The 18,446-nt window shown below is 41.7% G+C and overlaps 1 long non-coding RNA gene across 10 annotated transcripts; it reads right to left on the bottom strand.

Annotated features, from left to right (window-relative positions):
* Positions 1-15: 15 nt before the first annotated feature.
* LOC126053210 (uncharacterized) lies at positions 16-18,356 on the bottom strand. Of its 10 annotated transcripts, none has more exons than XR_007510307.1 (6): positions 17,937-18,356; positions 9,472-9,685; positions 9,248-9,378; positions 8,413-8,551; positions 3,153-7,953; positions 16-2,370 (listed from the first exon to the last, which is right to left on the bottom strand). It is a non-coding gene; the product is annotated as an uncharacterized LOC126053210 (long non-coding RNA). The 10 variants fall into 10 exon arrangements; XR_007510305.1 differs by lacking the exon at positions 8,413-8,551 and having other exon boundaries at positions 3,153-6,165; positions 7,737-7,953; XR_007510303.1 differs by lacking the exon at positions 8,413-8,551 and having other exon boundaries at positions 3,153-3,444; positions 7,737-7,953.
* Between the last annotated feature and the right edge of the window lie 90 nt (positions 18,357-18,446).

Raw genomic sequence — 18,446 nt, 5'->3', positions numbered from 1 at the left:
CATAGGTGTTTGTCATCATGGAACTCTGTGGGTGACCTGGGAGCTCTTTATACGGTAGGAGTAAACTGTTTATTTCGAAGTTATATTGAGCAAGTATTAGCTATGATCTTGAACTATAAAGTATCTGGAAAAGGCTATAGAAGGTAATGATGGGGGGGGGCAGGGGGGAATTTGGAATGAGATGAGGAAAAAGGTGTAAAACCATCCTTGGTTAGCTAGCCTGAATCACACTCCTTAGGAGAAAACATAATGTAATAAACTTACTGTAGGGTGCTAATACTTTTAATCCATTTAGGTTTTACTTCTTCATTTGTACTAATGTACATAGTTCTAGGTATTTTAGATACTAGACTAGCAAGTCATGTTACTTTCCATACTTCTTATACAAGTACTGTGTTTATTTTCAAAGCCTGGTTTCTGTTGTATTTCATATCTTCAAGGGCATTCTAAAGGTAAATACTGTTTCACTCATCAAAATGGACCTTGGTGAAGCAGCTTGAGTTTTGTTCCTGATTCTGCATTGTATTTTGTGTTCCCTTGTTTCATCTACATTCCTGTACTCAGTTTCTCCATTTGTAAAGTACTTCTACCTCACATGGTGTTGAGAGTAAATACACTAATTTTTGTATACTGCTTCTCCTTCTTAAAAGAAAGGGAGTCAGCTGTAATTCTTCCTGATTCTCCTAGCACTTCACCAGTATAGTCTTCAATGTGTGTTTCAAACACTGCATCTTCTGTGCTTTGGAAGCTCATTTTTGTAATTTTAGGAACTTGGATAAGCTTACATCTTGCCTGGTTTGGGATCATGAGGGTGAGCACAGAAGAGAAAGTAAGCTACCGCAGAGTGCTAGGATGACACCACCACCAGGGTGAAATCTAGTCCAAAGAGTTCTTTCGAAATGCACTGAATGTGTGGCTTTAATGATAGATAAATGCTTCTGAGAAATTGGTTAAGCACCCATAGGCTTTTTTTAGGCATCCAGATATTTTGGAGATTGGGACTTAATCTCTTGATCTGCAATTTAAAAAATAAGTGCCATAATCGTTCCAAAACACATCATGTACTCCTTCACTTGGGTAGGTAATAGATGTGAAGTACTAGTATTGTCTTAGTGCTAGGATTAGTAGCCATAGGTCATTACTTAATTTAGGTCTAAAACATGATTTGATACTGCTGTAGTTGATACCAGATTTATTAGGTAGATGTATGTTATCAGTAACATGAAGAAATGCTTTATCAAAGTGTCTTGCTCCCTCTGAAATGTTAAGTCATGTTTTGTTTCTCTGACAGCACACACAGGAACTGGTGGAAACTAGAGAGAGAATAGAGGCAATGAAGTGCCAGGGTAGCAAATTTTGCTTCTGGCCCGTTCTTGTATCAGCCTGCTTTCACGGTGGCTCTTCCAGGCTGGGCTAGGGGTTTTTAGCAGCTGCAGCCCTCTCCCAAGGCAGTTTCTTGTATTTTGAACTGTTCTCCACTTCTTTCTGATGGTGGGCTTAGGTTTGTTATTTGTGCACGTGTGCGGTGTCGTGCAGAAGAGTCGCTTAAGAGTGGGACGGTTGTTACGGAATAGTGTGTCTGGCCCAAAGTCTATTCCTGATCCTTCCCAAGAGAAGAAGGGAGGTTAGGAGCACGTATAGGTAGTCTGAGGTGTCAGCTATGGTTTACATATGACATCAACAGTGTGCTATATATCCTGTCACACCAGGGTAGGGGCTGGGGGACAGATAACATGCCAAGTTCTTTTTTACTGCCAAGATGTTACATTTCCTCTAACTGGAAGGCTTTGACTCTGCTGGCATGAGTGAAGAATAATGGGAACATTTTGAGACTTCGATGAACACATGAAGCACATGACTCTGCAGCATCGGAGAGCCAAGTATGAACAGTGTAAGTGTAAATAAATGATGTGCTGATGTGTCTGTGTCCACCCACTCTGCATTTGCTGAATTGTAATGCTGAGATTCAGATGAATGACGAGAGAAAAAAATACCCTGTAAAACTAAGGAAGTTGAAAATTACTTCAGTTTTCTTGGCCAGGATGAAAATAGTAACAGATGACTTGTGAGTGCTCTGATTTGTTTCAGAGTGATTTTTTTTTTTTTTTTTTTTTTTCCCCCCCTTCATTGGTCAGATTTAGCTCCCTGAACGTAGGTGTGCAGTTGCATTTCAAAGGGCTTGGCTAGCCAGGGCACATGTGTGGAATGGGCAGCTGTCAACGCTTGCCGCGTTCTGGAGCAGTAGCTGGATAGAGCAGGGCATCTCGCATGGCACCAGTACCGACACCAAGGTAACTGACTCTCTTCCAGTCATCTGTCCGATCTTGGTAATTGGTTTTAGGAGGGCGCTAGTATAGCGGTACCTCTTCACTGTGGGGAGGAAAGTATATTACCTCAACAAATACTTTGCAAAAGACTTCTGGTATCTAAGAAAGCTACCAGACCAGTGTAAGTTAACTACTACCTGGTTTGAGTTTGGTTTGTTTTGATTGACCTGTGATTGGATTTGTATTAAAACTAGCAAGAGATGCTGGCTGGCTGTCATTCCAGGGAGTTTTTGCTGGTTCACTCAAATTAGCTACTTAAGAAACAGAGTTCTCCATTATGTTTATCTGTATCACAAATACTGTATTGCCCCGTTAAAATTGAGATTGGTTACCTAGTTTAAGGAATTAGATTTTAAGGAAGCAAAGGTGGACAAAACTGGAAGTCGTTCTTCACTTAAGCTTTTTGTAAATGCCAGTGGGGTAACTGCTGCTTCACTTGATTTTATGCACGGAAATGAGGTTATTCTTAAGAAAAGTGGATGCTAGTTTCCTGTTTCCTGATGGAACTGAAGTTAAGTTTAAAACTGAATAGAAACTAGAGGAGGAAGGAGTGGTTGCTCTCCAAGGTGTGTGTGCAACCCCTGACCTAGAGCAGCTCTCCAGCACTATGCTGTATATCCGAGCCTTCGTGGCTAGAGATTATCTTCAGTGGAAAAACTGCTTTTGAACAGCACTCTGGGGTTCTGTTTTGGTTTTGTGGTTTTTGGGGTTTTTTTTTTAGTGTTTCTGCTTCCCATCCAGGTAAGTGTGAAAACCTTATTAAAGGAGCAAAACATTTTTTAAGAGAGCAGAAACCCCCTATTCCCGCTATCAAGGGTCACATACTTCATTCACAGTGAGGACTCACACCTCTTCCACATCAGCATAGAATGCTGAAGTCCTTGTCACTCGGGGTACCACGGGTGGATTTGAATCCTCTGTATGCATGCTCTTCACAGCACGAGACTTGCAACAACTGTCAGGATACTACAGGGATTTGGAGGGCCAGTGTTCAGAACTGTGACTGTAGTTAACTCCAGGTGGAAACTCAACTTACTCCAAAGTGGAATAACACCCACAGGAGAGCTTGTTCAGTTTATTCTTTTTTTCTCCCTACCCTTTCTCCCACCAGTTCTCTCTGTGAAAATGAAAGGTAAAAGTGATCCCTTTACTGCCCATCCCTATTTGTACAGAAGATTTCATTGTCTATAGACTAGCATTGAGTTACTAACAGTGACAAAAGACATAGAAGTGTCTCCCCAGTGCCCTGTTCCAAGTTCTCTTCCATTCAGATCTTGCTGCGTAACAGGCAAGAAAATCACCCACTACCTTAAATTTGCCATAAAGAAAAATTCAGGAAAAAATGCTTTTACTGGAATCTTTAAAATGAAGGTCAGTCACCTTCGTAACTTCTGTAGAAGCATGAACCTGCTAAAATAGGGAAATGTCAGATTAATGACAGCAGTGGTCATACAGCTGCTTTAAAGGAGCAGAAGCCTGGGTTGCTGTTGAAGCTTAGACCTATCCTGTTCCTGGGTGCTTGCTGCCCATACAGGTTGTTTCAGCTCTAATGCTTGTACAGATGTGCAGTGAATCAGATGAGGGAACAGGTTTGAAAAACCTGATTTTTTTTTTAATTTTTTTTTTTTAGAAATGAAAGGAGAGATGTAGATGAGAGACAGTCTTTTCTGTTGGCAGCTTGGATTTAAAATGAAATTTCTGTCATAAGGTTTCAGGTGACGGGGAATATGGGAAATTCTATTTTGCTTTCCCCAGGCAGAAAATAACCTTCATGTTTTCTCAGATAGCTAATGTAACTTAAGACTTTATATGTATGACTTTGCACTCTATCTCCATTAAACTAATACTATATCCCAGCCTGTGTGCATGTATCAGTTCTATAGATCTATTCACGCTGATAACGCAATTTGAGCCAGGATATTATAACTGTAATATTGCAATTCCAAGCAGTAAAAATGCAAGTGAATGATGGATGAAATAAACCCAAAACATCTTTGGTTTTCCTTCCCCCAAATTCTGGCAGTTTCCCCTGCTTCATTATTTTTAGGAGTTATTCTGAGCTGATTAAAGAAAGGAGGCACAGCTGAGAGTATGGGTGGAGTATCTGCATTTTGGTTGGGTGTATAACGAGGAGGGTTGTATGAAGACAGCATTTCCCACAGTTGCGGTGCTGCTGCTGCTAACACCTTAGGTTGGCTTTCAAAGCCCTGGTTTCACAAAAATGTGGAGAGAAAGAGTCATCATCTTAATTTCATAGTGAAGTTTTCTCTAAGGCATTAGTACATGTATACTTATGCTACTTATACTGTTGCATATAAATAACACTACCTCTCTAGAAAAAGATCAGTGAATGGCTGTGCAGAAACTAGAGTAAATCTGTGATGCAGGAAAGAAATAAAGCTAAGAGCTTGTACTTCTGCATGATGCTTACTGAGGTTCATTGTATGAAGAAACAGCTATAGAACACTGAGAAAAATAGAAAGTCTCCAAAGCATGGGTAGACTTGGACTCGGCAAAAATGGAGGATGATGTTTTATTTTGTTGCGCTGTGTATCTTAAAAAGAAGAGGTTTTAGGAAAAGTTGATTTGTATTGCTTCTTTAACCACCTTGGCTCTAACCATGCAGGCCTAGTTCCTAAAAGTAAAAGTTTAAGCTCTACATAGTCACCAGAGCCCTGTGGTTATATACAGATGTATAAAGTTTGTTGTTGCAGGAGTTAAATATACGTAATGGTGGAGCAGGTAACTATTCAGGTGACAAAACGGTTTTATAGATCATTTTTGAGTGCTCTCCCAGTGTCTCACAGGGAAGTCCCTTAAACTAGCCAAAATAAAATGTGGTGGGGGAAAAAATGAGGGCGATTAGCGGTTCTGCTAGTTCAACAGTTCTTACGTTAGCTTCTGTCTTGCTCTGTTTTCCTGGTTGAGGCACCGAGTGGTTTTCAACAGTGTAAAAGGGAGGAGGTTTGACCTCTCGTACAGTATTTTCTATTGGCTCAAGTTGAACTAAAGCATTGTTAAAGGATACAATGCTGACTGAAGACATTGCTGTGCCAGGCTGCATTACTTCAATATTTAAGAAGGCAGCATGATGTAATACATCATGCTTCTTCAATACAAATAAGTAGATATGTTGTGCAATGGTGCACAGTTAAGGCGCTGTGCTGGAAATTATTTCTGAGACTTCAGTATGCATTTGGGAAATGCCATTTCCAGCCAAATCTCAGATTTTATTCTGGAGGGGTGAAGCATGAATTTTCAATTAATATCTTTGCTGATTTTGTTCTAGTATATACAAAATCCAAAAGCATTTTAAAATTATGGTTTTGTTGCACTAGTTTTGTAGCCCTTTCAAAAGTTCCTTCTAGCTCGCTGCTGGAAAAGGAGTTTCTGCTGGTTTTCCATGAGCCGTTCTGGGTCACTTCTTGCTGCAAGGCTGGGGCTAAACATTGACAAAGCTTCAAACAGCTGCCCTGCCTTTAATAATAACAGCAGCAGCATTGCACAAACTGCTGGTTTCCAGACCCTGTCACCTCCTGACCATATGATGGTGCTTGTGCACGCACGATACGTTCCGTTGCCTTTTTACTGCAATCCCCACTCTCTGCGTAGCCTACTTGTCATTCATCAGTTCTTCTATTGCCATAATTCTTTTAGCACAGTTGGCTTAATAGCTGATGTTTATTTACCATGATGCTAAAATGACGAATGCGCTCTGGCTTTGTGTTGCTGCTCCTGTTTCTGTAAAGCTACATCTATACGTGCGCATCTAATATCCAGTTCGACTCCAGTCAATCCTACTGGCATAGCAGAAGTGCTTGTTTCATGCCTTTCCAGACTAAACCCAGGTAGAATAAACATTTTTACAGAGGCTTTGGTATGTGGTGAATAACATACCAGCTGTGACGGTCAAAAACTGTATGTAAGTGTTACACGTACATAAATAAGTTCTTCTCCTTTCTTACCTTGAACGGATTAAAACCCAAACAAAAAACCAAGACTCCTAACATGGGTACTGTGCAACGAAGAAGGAATAGGCAAGAGACTTTTGGTGCCAAGGAACAGGCGTCTTGCTGAAGGAATTGCCTCAAATATTCAAATAAATACATATTCTTCAATGTCTTTTATAAAATACAAGGAACCAGAACACCATGTTCAAGCATGGATGAAAACTGATTAAATAATATTTATATGATATTTACTTGCATTGAGGAAGGCTTCATTAAGAAATTGCAGGGTATGCATTTATAAAACACCAACTTTTCAGTTCAAGCAGTTGCTTTCTAATGCCTAGTATACCTTTTTTTAATATTTCATTACATTTGCAAAAAAAAGATTCACAAATTAAGTCTCATGTACCACAATCCTAAGGATTCTAACGAATCAGGGCACCAGCTCTTCTTTGTTGCCTCTCTGTGGACATTTGTAAAGAAATCTAATGTACTAGACATGATCCATTATGTTATTTAGAAAGCCTCTTCCCCTGCCAAACATTACACAATTCTATGTTTAGTTATTTCAGTTTATTTAGTTTATGATGAAAATCCGAAAAGCATTTTCTCCTGCAAATGTGCCTTAAGGTTTTCCGATTCATTTTTCTTCCTGTTTTTGCTTATCATCTATTTGACTATGTAACCTATTATGAATCTCAAAATATTTCATTTGCAACATAGTCCTAACTATTATACATACAGAATTAAGTTGCAGCTTTGCAGGTTTTCAGTAAAGAAGTTTTTTTTTACCTCAGTGACTTAGCACTGGGTGTACAGAACGACGCTTTTTCTTTTGTACTTTTTCCTGGCTACAACCAAAATGCTGTTGATAACGTGAAGTTTAGTAACAAGTATTTTTCTTTAAATTGTCTCCCACTTATTCCTTTGGCAGTAATTGTATACAACTTAATCCTTTATAAATCTGATGTGGAGCCACACTTTTCACCCAAAAAAAAAAAAAGCTATGAGAGCATAATTAGTTCTTCCGCAGCGATCGCAAGCATTCCCGTATTCTCCATATGGTTTTGGTTTCTCGCCTAGTTGTCTGGCAACACGCGTGTTAAATGTGCTGAGCCAGCGAACGCCGGGACAGCCCTGCAAACCGTGTACCTGTACGCTTTAGGCACACAAATTGTCCTGTTAACACCAGTGGGACCATTATGCACTTAAAGGTAAGCTTGTGCTTTAAGTGTTTTGGAAACTGTGATCTGAAATTATTTCCATTTTCCTGAAGGCCTAATTCTTCCTTTACATTACTGGCTGCTTCACGCTGTTGCAGTTCTACCAATTTGTATGTTCATGCTGGGAATCTACTTTTGCAGTTAAAACTTCATGTTTGTCTTTGAAATGATTCTGAGCTTTATTGAAAGGTCTCTTTTGACGTCATGTCACAGAAAAGTGGATTCTCAGTACTTACCTGTGTAACCTGGCAGCTTACGGAGTGCTGAAAAGCTGCTTCACCATGTATAAGCAGATCACAAGCTCCTATCAATTAGAGTGCAGATTCCGCACCTCAAGTCAGGTGAGGACAGGGAGAGACGAGGGGCTTCTTCAGAGAACCCTTGACTTTTAGAAGTTTAATTTGTGCTTTGCTGCTTTTTGCTCCATTCAATTGGAGTCCTGTTGGTCCAATCCTGTATGATGTGTTTTTATGTAAAGATGAGAAAAGAAGCTGCTTATATCTGTGCCAGAGGAACTCAATTTTCAGTTTTACACAGGATCTTTCACCAAAGGGTTTCAAAGTAACCTTGTGGCTCACCCAGAGCACCATTAATGTAGCTAAGGAAGAGTTTTGCTGGAGCGAGGGCAAATAACACAGCTTTGAATTAAAAAATAAAACCCTAAAACTCAGTGTTGTCTTTACTGCTACTCTGGCAGCAAATTTTGTTTCTATTAAAGTCTCACTGAAAAGAGGGTTTGTGTGTAATGGTTTGTTTTGTAATGCCCTGCTGTCTTGTTAAACTATTTATTGGAGAAACAGGGAGGGGCTGGTGCAGTCCTATTTCAAAATGCAATGCTTATGTAGTCACTGAAGTAGATAGCCCTCAGGGCCATCTACAACTTTATTAGCCAAAAAGAGAAAAGAGAAATACCTTTTAACTCTTTGAGTCCTCTCTAGCCTTTCTTTTTCAAGATGTGTCAGTGCTGACTTCCAGCAATGTATCAGGTTGAATATTTACTAGTCCTTTTACCTTTATTACATGTACTTGCCAACAACTCTGGAGGTGATATCTTTGATTCATGGACAAATAAGGCAAATGAAATGTGAGCTTAGAGAGTTATAAGGTAAATCTTGGATTATTTTTTTTTTTACCTTTCTTTCCTTAAGCCAATGAGAGTTTAAACTAAGAGGATGTTATTTGAAATGGTAGAATAAATAATTAACCTCCCTACCCAATTAAAAATTCCTTTAAGCTTGCACAGCACTTAATAAGGAAGCACTAGAAATAAAATTGCCTGTGAAACCCTACCTTTAACAACTAAGTATTCAGAAGTCTACTGAATATTTGTAAACCAAGATATTTCAAAGACTTTTATGCAGCCAGATAACTTGGCAATTCTCCAGAGGATGCCAGGGACCCCTGCTCAACACAAGGAGCATCCTGCTGTTTAAATGTAAATTTTTTTTCTTTAACTTTTCAATTTAAAAACCCCTTCGTTTTGGTTTTGTTTTGGTTTGGTTTTTTTAGCAAGGGCAAATAATCTGCATTTTGATCTCAGGCAGCTGAAAAAACTGTGTCTGGAATCTTCCCAAAAAAATTCAGTTTGAGGCCAACACCCCTTATGGAAAATTTCAGACTCGTGCAAGCTGGCAAAAGTTTTAGGAGCAACTATAAACCTGTAAAATGCAAAATGTCAGCTTCAAAATAAGTGACACTATGCTGCGCATTGCTTATATAAAAATCTCAAAAAGGGGAACCAACCTACCTTGTGGTTGGTGCCTACTACAGATTGCCCGATCGAGGGGAACCCGCTGACAACGCCTTCTTACCCCAGCGACAGGAGGCATCACGCTCGCCGGCTCTTGTCCTGCTGGGGGACTTCAACCCCTCCGACATCTGCAAAAGCAGCACAGAGAGCTGTAGGCAATCCAGGAGACTCCCGGAGCGCATGGAGGATAACTTTTTAAGCCAGGTAATAGACAGCCCTACCAGAGGGGATGCAATACTGGACCTGATGGTCACCAATGCAAGTGAGCTAATCGGTGACGTCAAGATTGGAGGCAGCAGTGATCACGCACTGGTGGAGTTCGCAGTCCTGAGGGATACGGGTCAGGCGATTCTGCCCCTCTGCTCCGATCAGGTGAGACCCCACTGGCAGTCCTGCATCCAGCTCTGGGGTCCTTGGCACAGGACAGACATGGACCTGTTGGAGCAAATCCAGAGGAGGGACACGAAAATGATCAGAGGCTGGAGCACCTCTGCTGTAGGAAAGGCTGAGAGCGGTGGGGTTGTTCAGCCTGGAGAAGAAAAGGCTCTGGGGAGACCTTACAGCAGCCTGCCAGCACCCAAAGGGGGCTTATAAGATGGGGACAGACTTTTTAATAGGGCCTGTTATGACAGAACAAGGGGTAATGGTTTTAAACTAAAAGAGGGCAGATTCAGACTAGATATAAGGAAGAATTTTTTTATTTAGAGGGTGGTCGATGCCCCATCCCTGGAAACATTCCAGGTCAGGCTGGACGGGGCTCTGAGCAACCTGATGGAGTTGAAAATGTCCCTGCTTGTGGCAGGAGGGTTGGACTAGATGATCTTTAAAGGCTCCCTCCAACCCAAACCATTCTATAATTCTAAATAGAGAGGTTATCCGAGAGAGATGCACAGCTGTAGAGATTTCATATTGGCCTTACAACACTTTCACCGATTTAAACTTATTAGGTCAGTTCAAACCTATGGACTTTGTATACCACCACCATAACACCGTATATACCTAGACTATCTTCTGATCTTCCTCTACAACTATCTTGGGTAGCACAGCACAGACAGACCAAACACAAGCCTATTTTGTGTACAAATACATGACTGTTCAGGTCAATCTTTGTTACATTACTTCACTCACTGCAACTAGTTTCATCATCAAAAGAATTTCTTACAGCTTCGTTCATCTTCCTTGGCACTCAAGCCTTTGGCTCCCAAGCATTTTGGCTGCCTGTACGCACAGGCAGTTCAGTAAGCATTGCAACTTTGGTTGTCTAAATTTGTCCTAAATTTGGAGACTGATAAGACAGTCAAATTCAACCATGCTGCTAAACAAAACAGGACGGTATTTCTGGTCTTGGAGGCGATTATAGAGCTGTGCCATGGGGTGGCTCGGTATCCCTGAGTACGTATGGCACTTTTGCTCCGCGGGTTGAAGGGAGTTGGTGGCTTTGTGCTGCATGTGTTGGTATGAGCCATCACGTGCCCATCTCAGTGGCGCAGCCATTTGTTCTGACAAACATCAGCCCAGATGTACCCGAAACCCAGGCACTGTGGCAGCCTGGGCACCTTTTCCAGACCAGGTTGGGCTTTCCAAGCCTCGTTTCCCAGAAACTATGTGCAGCTTCCCCGCTGACACCAAGCCAGTTCTCTCTTCGGGTCTCTCAGGGAGCATCCCGAAAATCAGCGGCGATTGGGAAAGTGCAGATGGATGGGTCAAAGGATTTCGCAGCCTCCCAGGGCGGGTGATGGGCAGCACACCAAGCCGCAGTGTTCAGCTGCTCCTCAAGCTCCGTGGTGAGGATCCTGCCTCGTGGGAGCAGCTCATGCAGCAAAATCCAGGAGGACTGCTAGTTGCTGAAGCTAGGGAATACGGCAGGTAACTGTCCTGGATTTTATCTGTGCTGATTTTATCCTGTCTTTAATGAGGCAGGTAACTAACAGAGCCACCTGTAGAACAGGAAAGCCTCTACTTGTGAGCAGCTTGTGACCAATTTAGTGCCTGCCAAAGTGAAACCATTTGAACCGTGCCCTGAGAGAGGGATGCTCGGTTATAAAGCACTTGCCCTTTGATGCCTATGGATCACGTATGTGTAGCGAGATCTGGGCATTTTACAGGCTTGTGATCTCCTACCCACAAAAAAGATTAATCATATACAACTCTCATTCCCCTGTCCAGCAGGAAGGCCGAGCCCTAACATCGCTTCACACCTTGGAGAACCTTGTGTCCGTTTTGTCTGACTGCACCTGCCCTATGCTGCGATTTCACTGAATTTGGTGATGTTGGTTCCTTGGCCACAATATAATTCAACACTTCACACTGTGGACAAAGCATCCTGTCAATTCCCGATGACTTGAGCTGCCTTCACTTTTCTGTAGGCGGTTTCAAAGGACTTGACTTAATCCACTGAGATTTCGTGCATGGTCACATGCCTCTGTCACAGCAGGCAGCAATAACCAGCACTGCTTTGGGAAGTTCCAGCAACTGCTCTCTGGCCTGTATTTTTGCCCCAACTGAAAGGATTTAAAGAAACCCCTTTTCAGACCCATTTTGGGCACAGTGGCTGGGATCAAATAATCTCTGATTCATTTCTTTCTGTGGGTCACAGCCCATTTTACACTGCATGTTTCCAGGTCCTTGGAGACCATCTAGCCTGGGACATTTTTGGTGAAGGACCAAGTGGTTGCCATGAGGCAATGAAGGCTGGTGATGGCAAGCTGGTGGCGCTATTTTCTTGTGGCGGCCATAGAAAGACCCTTTCCTAAAGCAGTCAGCAAAGAAAAACAGGAATAGGGCCTCAGTCTGCCAGTAAAAGGCTTGGCAATATTTAGAAATATCAGTCCTCTAATATCTGAGACCAGAGAGAGGGGAGAAACAGGCACCGCTCACTGAGTACAAGCACCCAAGCATGGACACTGGAGGATTCTACAGAATGAAGTGTCTCCACGGGTTTGTATTAGATAATTACATTAGCTTAACTTACAAACGTAAATTAATGTCTGGACAATTCTTTAGTAATTCTGATCAGCCCTATGGAGACTATAAAAAGGGACAAGAAGATTTTACTGTCTACTACACAGCAACTAGGCCTGGGCATGTCTCGACAGAGCAAAAGGAATGATTTGAAACTATTCTTAAATAGAAAACATCAGCATACTAAAAAATATGACTTCAAGAAATTATGTTCTTCTAGATACCTGTACTTACTTCCCCTTCTGAATTGCCACAGATGGCCTAATATGAACCTCTCTATGGTATAAGCTGTTAAATTTCACTCACTCTGAGTAAGACTCGGGCAAAAATGTCAGAAAGCCATCCAGTTTTGAGCTGAAGGCATCAAGGTGGGGAGAACTCATCCTGTCCCGTATGTTTCCTTAGTGGTTGATCACATTTGACCATTTAGAAAGTCAAGTCTAAGGTTTTAAATTGAATGCATCTTGTATAAACTTCTGGCTATCGACTTCAGTTACATCTTTCTCTAGACTAAAGTGACTTCCCATTACCAGGAAAGCACTATATAATTCATGTATCTCTATTTTCTTGTTCCTATTGTTATTAAACAGCTAAAGACCTTTTAAGCCTCTAAATCCTTTCATGATTCTTTGTGGCCTCTCTGGTTTTCAGTCTATTTAAAAAAGCGGATCCAGCAGATATAAACTCACCTTATTTCTACTATCTACTCTGCTGTCAGCATCCCTAAACAGCACTAGCCTTTTTTTGTCCCACGTGTATAGCAAGACTCTTTTTGAGGCATCTTGTGATTGTGTCCCTTTAATCTTTTCTAAAGCCTCTGCTTTCCAGGAATCAGTAATATCTTCTAGGTACATGATTTGCATTCATTAATCCTAGATACATAATCCTGCGTTTTGGACACATTAAGACAGAACTTCAATTGAAGTGGTTTCATTTACAGAGTAAACCAGTCTGTGTGACTGTTCTGCATTATTGTCTTTTCCTCATCATCTGTACTTACTCACTCCAGCATCTTTGTCATAGCCACAAATAAAATCAGTGGCAATACTATGATGACTTCTAGACCGTGATGGAAGTGTTGGGCCGTAACTAAGGCTCCACCTCTGTGAACAATCCAACCGTTTGGTTATTTTTGTAATGTTACTTATTTCTTCGGATCCGTCAGTCCATCAGCTTTTAAGCCATTTAGCATATTAAAGTGAGACTCACTGCTGTGCAGTATGAAGCACATTACCAAAGTCTACTCCACCTACACCATTAATTTTGTGCTGAAACTTCTCACCTACTCAAGTAACAAAGCTCGGTGTGTTTGCCAAGATCTTTTTCTTCTTGAGCCACACTTACTGGTATTAGTTATATTCTTTTCCTTTTATTCTTTATCAAAGAAATCTTGTGTTTTCTTTTCCATTATTTTGCTGAGGACTGACATAATGGGCTGGCTTACTAGTACCTGACTCATCCTGCTCAGACAAACGGGAACTGGCCCTGATGATACCACTCTTTCTGAAATAGCTCGAACCTTTTCAGATTTATTATTGTAAATGGATCAGCCACCTCCTCTGCTGACAAAGGCAGGCAGGAGTGTACTTTGAGGCACGTACCACTCTACCTTCTCCCTATACTTGTACTTCTCACTAGGCTTTTTCTACTGATTGCTGTCGAGAAACAGCTTACGAGGTCTAGCAGACTTTCAGTCTGACAGCCTTTCCTCTGCTATGTTTACTTTTAAGACTCCAGGGTTATCTGGACTTGCAGATTAAATAGTAATAATAGAATGACCGCTTATCCCTCCTACTTCCTTCACTTTGGAATGTATTTTTACAAGGTTTCCTTTTCAGTTTAACTGCCCCAAATACACTATGCATGAAAAAAGGTTCCTAGTACAGTTGTAGCTTATACTACAAACCACCACTTTGGTTGAGATGCTCTATGCGACACTCCTTTCTTCCTGAGTAAATTAATTCTAATAAAGGAACTGACGTTGCTGGCAAACCTATCCCAGCAAAAGTTCACAATTTAAACCTTGCAGAGTTGCTCGTAGACTGAAAACCGCTTTATTTAACCTTCCTGAGCTACGAACACATTTTGCTGGTTTTGTCACACGGAAAACAGAAACACATACTCCACCACCCTTTTTCCATCTACCGATAGAAATATGCATTTGCTAAAACACTAAAAAGCTCTTTGTCCTCGACAGTCCTTGTCAGGGGCAGTTTTAGTGGCCATGATACAAGCTGTATGAAAACAAGAATACTAAATACTCGGGTGTTTGGGTTCTTTTGAAATCCTCATTTGTTTCAAATGCGTGCAGCCTTTGATACGTATCATGGGTCGCTTGGATGAATAGCTGAGATGTTACTAGTAGAGGTAATTCATTTTTCATTGGACATCACAAATGGTTTAGTGGACAACAGTATTACAAGCACTGCCTCCGAATCACATGCTCAAGTTTTTGTATTTAACTACATCAAACTTCTGTTTCTCGTGTAGTTAGTTTCAAAGGTGGACCACAGACAGCCAAAACGAAAAGATGTTTTTTCCAACTCTTCCTTACGGGAAGTCAGCAGCTACTACAGTTACGAAGTAAACATTTTTACCACTGTTATGAACAACGTCAATCCTCCTTAGTCATTCCTTTTTAATCAAATGATTGCAGGTAAATATTGGTGCATGCGCAGTATTATTAACAATTAAACCAGAAAAAGTTATGGAGGACTTTAGATCCTTGGATAAGACAACGGTAATTCTTTTTTATAGACAAGTTTAAAACAGAAGCTGGAAGACAGAAAAATTATTCGTAGAATTTCCATTAAAATATATTAACAGACTATTCTGGGAGAAATGAGAACAACCCCCCCACACACTTTCTTTCCTACCCAGCCTCTAATTTCCCTCCATCACTGCGGCTGCATAGGAGAACCATGAACGGATCACTTCAGCAGGTGCAGTATGTTTACCGTGCATTGAAGTGACCTTGATTCAACTCAAGATGACCACTCATCACCAGCTGACGGGTTCATCAAGGTTGAAAAAATTGCTACTGTTAAAGGAAACATGATAATGTAATTGAATGATAAAATAACTCAGTTTCATTGTAGATCAGGAAGCAAACACATCTTTACCTAAAGGCCTTCAAAGCAGTCAACACAAAGCTGACGACCCTCAATTTAGCATCTTCTAACCCAGGGTCGTTATTAATTGAGGAGCCAGAGCTTGAGAAATCTAGCAGTGTTACTCAGCACACTGGTGTTTGCTAAGCATGTTGCCAATAGCTGGAAATGGACCTAAGTAAGACACAAGGTAAACAGGAAGGCACTGTGACTGAAAATGGCTCTTTACTAATTTTTACAATTTATTCACAGGTAAATTATCAGCAGCGAGATGTATGCAGACATTATCAGCCATACTGACTTACAGCCATACCAATTTTTCATGACTTGAAGGACATGCTAACTCTTTTTAAGATTGCCTAGATAGAATCTGATCATAACATCGTTAACAGCCAATGTGATCATTAAGTGTCCAAGTAAGAAATTACCAGCATGCACCTTCAGAACTAACTCCGTGACTGCTAAGTACAAGTATAATTTTAAGAGGACATTCAGCAAAAGCTACCAGCCTTTTGTGAGGGCAAAGTCAGATACAGCATGGTACCTACTGCTGAGCGACACTAAAACAAGCTCTAGGGAAAAATATAGAGAAACACGGGATCACTGGCAAAATTAGAGTTGGAAGGCAAGGGCTCTGTTCAGAGGACTGTGAACAACTGAGCGGTATAAACTTTCATATACAAGCTGTATACTGTCTCTGGTGTATCAAATCTGACCCAACCTAATCATTAATTAAGGTCAGAAATCCTATTGCTTACAATGTATTTTTATCATTTGCCTGCTCCACTCCAAAAAGCACAGGTTACAAAAACATTTGTGCAAATAAGTTAACCTGTGCTGTTCCAAGGAGGTGCAAGCATACTTATCGTATCTGCAGTTTTCAAGTGCGTTCTGCCCTTGGACTCCTCCGCTAGTGGTGAGAGCAGCAGCGGCTGTGAATATCAGTTGTAAACATGGCTTCCTTTCTGGCAGCTCCCCTGATGGGAGTTACCCTGTTCCTGATCATACCAGGGTGTTTGTGGCCTACTGGAAACCATGGTGGCTGGGGACAACATTTAGGTGATGGCTGCATCAGGACAAAAATGTCTCTCCGATGACTCAAAAGCTGCTACTCTCTGGCTCCCGAGTAGTAAAGAACAAGGGGATAAAGGTGGAACGGTTACATGCAGACAGGGTGAATGGCCAACTAGTCAAGAAATTAAAATTCAGGTCTTCACAAAACATCTTGCCACTTGTCCTTCAATGGCATCCCATCTTTTCTGAGGTCTCCCCCTGCAATGACCTAACATTTGGATACACTGACTCTTTAAGGGTAATGAGCCCTGTATTCCGGACTTCCATTCCCTACATGAATGACAGACTGATTAAAATGTCCTTGGAACCAAAGACCTTACTGGATATCCTGCTGTTCATTATAATTTTCTATGCACTTTACGTTTGTTGCAAAAACTAGCATAGAAATTGTAGAATCATTCAAGTTGGAAAGCACCTCTGCAGATTGTCTAGTCCAACCCTCCTGCTCAGAGCAGGGTCAGCTACAGCAGGTTGCTCAAGGCTGTGTCCAGTTGGGTTTTGAGCATCTCCAAAGACCGAGACTTCTCAGTCTCTCTGGGAAACCTGTTCCACTGTTTGAATGAATTCACAGGATTTTTTTTTCTTCTTACATTTAAACTGAATTGCCTGTGTTTGTGCCATCACCTCTTGTCCTTTCACTCAACACCGCTGAGGAGAACCTGGCTTTGCCATCTTTACTTGCCCCATCAGGTATTTACACACGTGGGTAAGATCCACCCCGAGACTTCTCTTCTCCAGGCTGAGCAGTCCCAGGTCCCTCAGCCTCTCCTCGTATGTCAGATGTTCCAGACCCTTAATCATTTTAACGGCCCAGCTCCCATGAAAGCATTGTATAATACAAGCTATTATGGACATGTTCCAACCAAGAATCTTCCCAATGTGTAAATAAAACCAACAAATAGGTTGACAGTGTTTTACTTTTCTACATTAGATCCACCTTGCTGTTGATTATGAATCTACCATCATCTTTCTCTGTTCTCTTGTTCTTTTGGCCTTTTCTGTCCTGACAAGAACATTTACTTAAGTCTGTTGTACATTACTATCACATGTATGGTCAAGCTTGGCAATTCTTTTTAAGGGAAGTATTTTAGGACCTTCTCCTGAATACAGGCCGGGGCTGATTCTACAAAAAAGTTTAACTATGACCTTCATGAAATTAAATAAAAGGAATTAATTTTTAAAGTGTTGTGGTTCCTCTTCCGTTCTCAGTATCATGGTTAAAATTTGCATGGTGCAGAGTACACGTTTACTGTAGGCTATACTGAAATAAACTACCAGCACCGTCCAAATTACTTTTTAAACCTGTGTGTTAAAATAGAAAAGACTGGTGTATGAAATTAAAGCCAAACCCAAAGGCTCATTTGCGACGTAAACACTGCACGTAGGCTGTTCGTGGCCAGATAAGTCACGTTTGCATCATTTGATAAGCGCAACAGCCAATTTCCTTCCAGTTTACTTAACTGGTAAGAACAGCACACGGAGTAGCCTCCTCAAGCCCTGGCCCCCCAGTTACACAAGAACTCCAGCCAAATTGAGCGTACCTCCTCGCCTCCACGAGGTCACTCACGGCACGTCGTTTCTGACGCCTCGGAAACTTTAGCGCGCGTCTTTCGTGGATCAACAGCAACTCTTTTACTTTAAAAAAAAAATAAAATTAAATTCTGATTCACTTTCAGAAGAAAACGCAGTTCCCACAGCCCCTCACACGAGCGTTGGCGGCCGCCTTCCCCCTGGAAAGCTGGGGCTGTGCCCGCTGCCCCCCCAACCCCCTGCACCAAGCCCTGTTGTCGTTAATTATTATTACTATTATTATTATTATTGTTATTATTGGCAATAACTCCCACTGCCGGCCGCCCCCCCCCCCCACCCCGCGCCGGGGTGAGACCAGGCCACGCAACCCAAGGCCCAAGGCCCAGCGCGGAGTTCACGCACCCTAAAAATCCACACAGACACACACAGACATAACCAACCAACCCCCCCCCCCCCCCCCATCCCCATCCCCCCCGCCCGGCTCCCCCGGCGCGCAGACGCGACTTAAAACACGCCGGCGG

This window comes from Accipiter gentilis, chromosome 32 (assembly GCF_929443795.1).
Source record: "Accipiter gentilis chromosome 32, bAccGen1.1, whole genome shotgun sequence".
Taxonomy (NCBI): Eukaryota; Metazoa; Chordata; class Aves; order Accipitriformes; family Accipitridae; genus Astur; species Astur gentilis.
The sequence above is the reverse complement of the archived record's forward strand: the minus strand, read 5'-3'. Positions and strand labels throughout refer to the sequence as shown.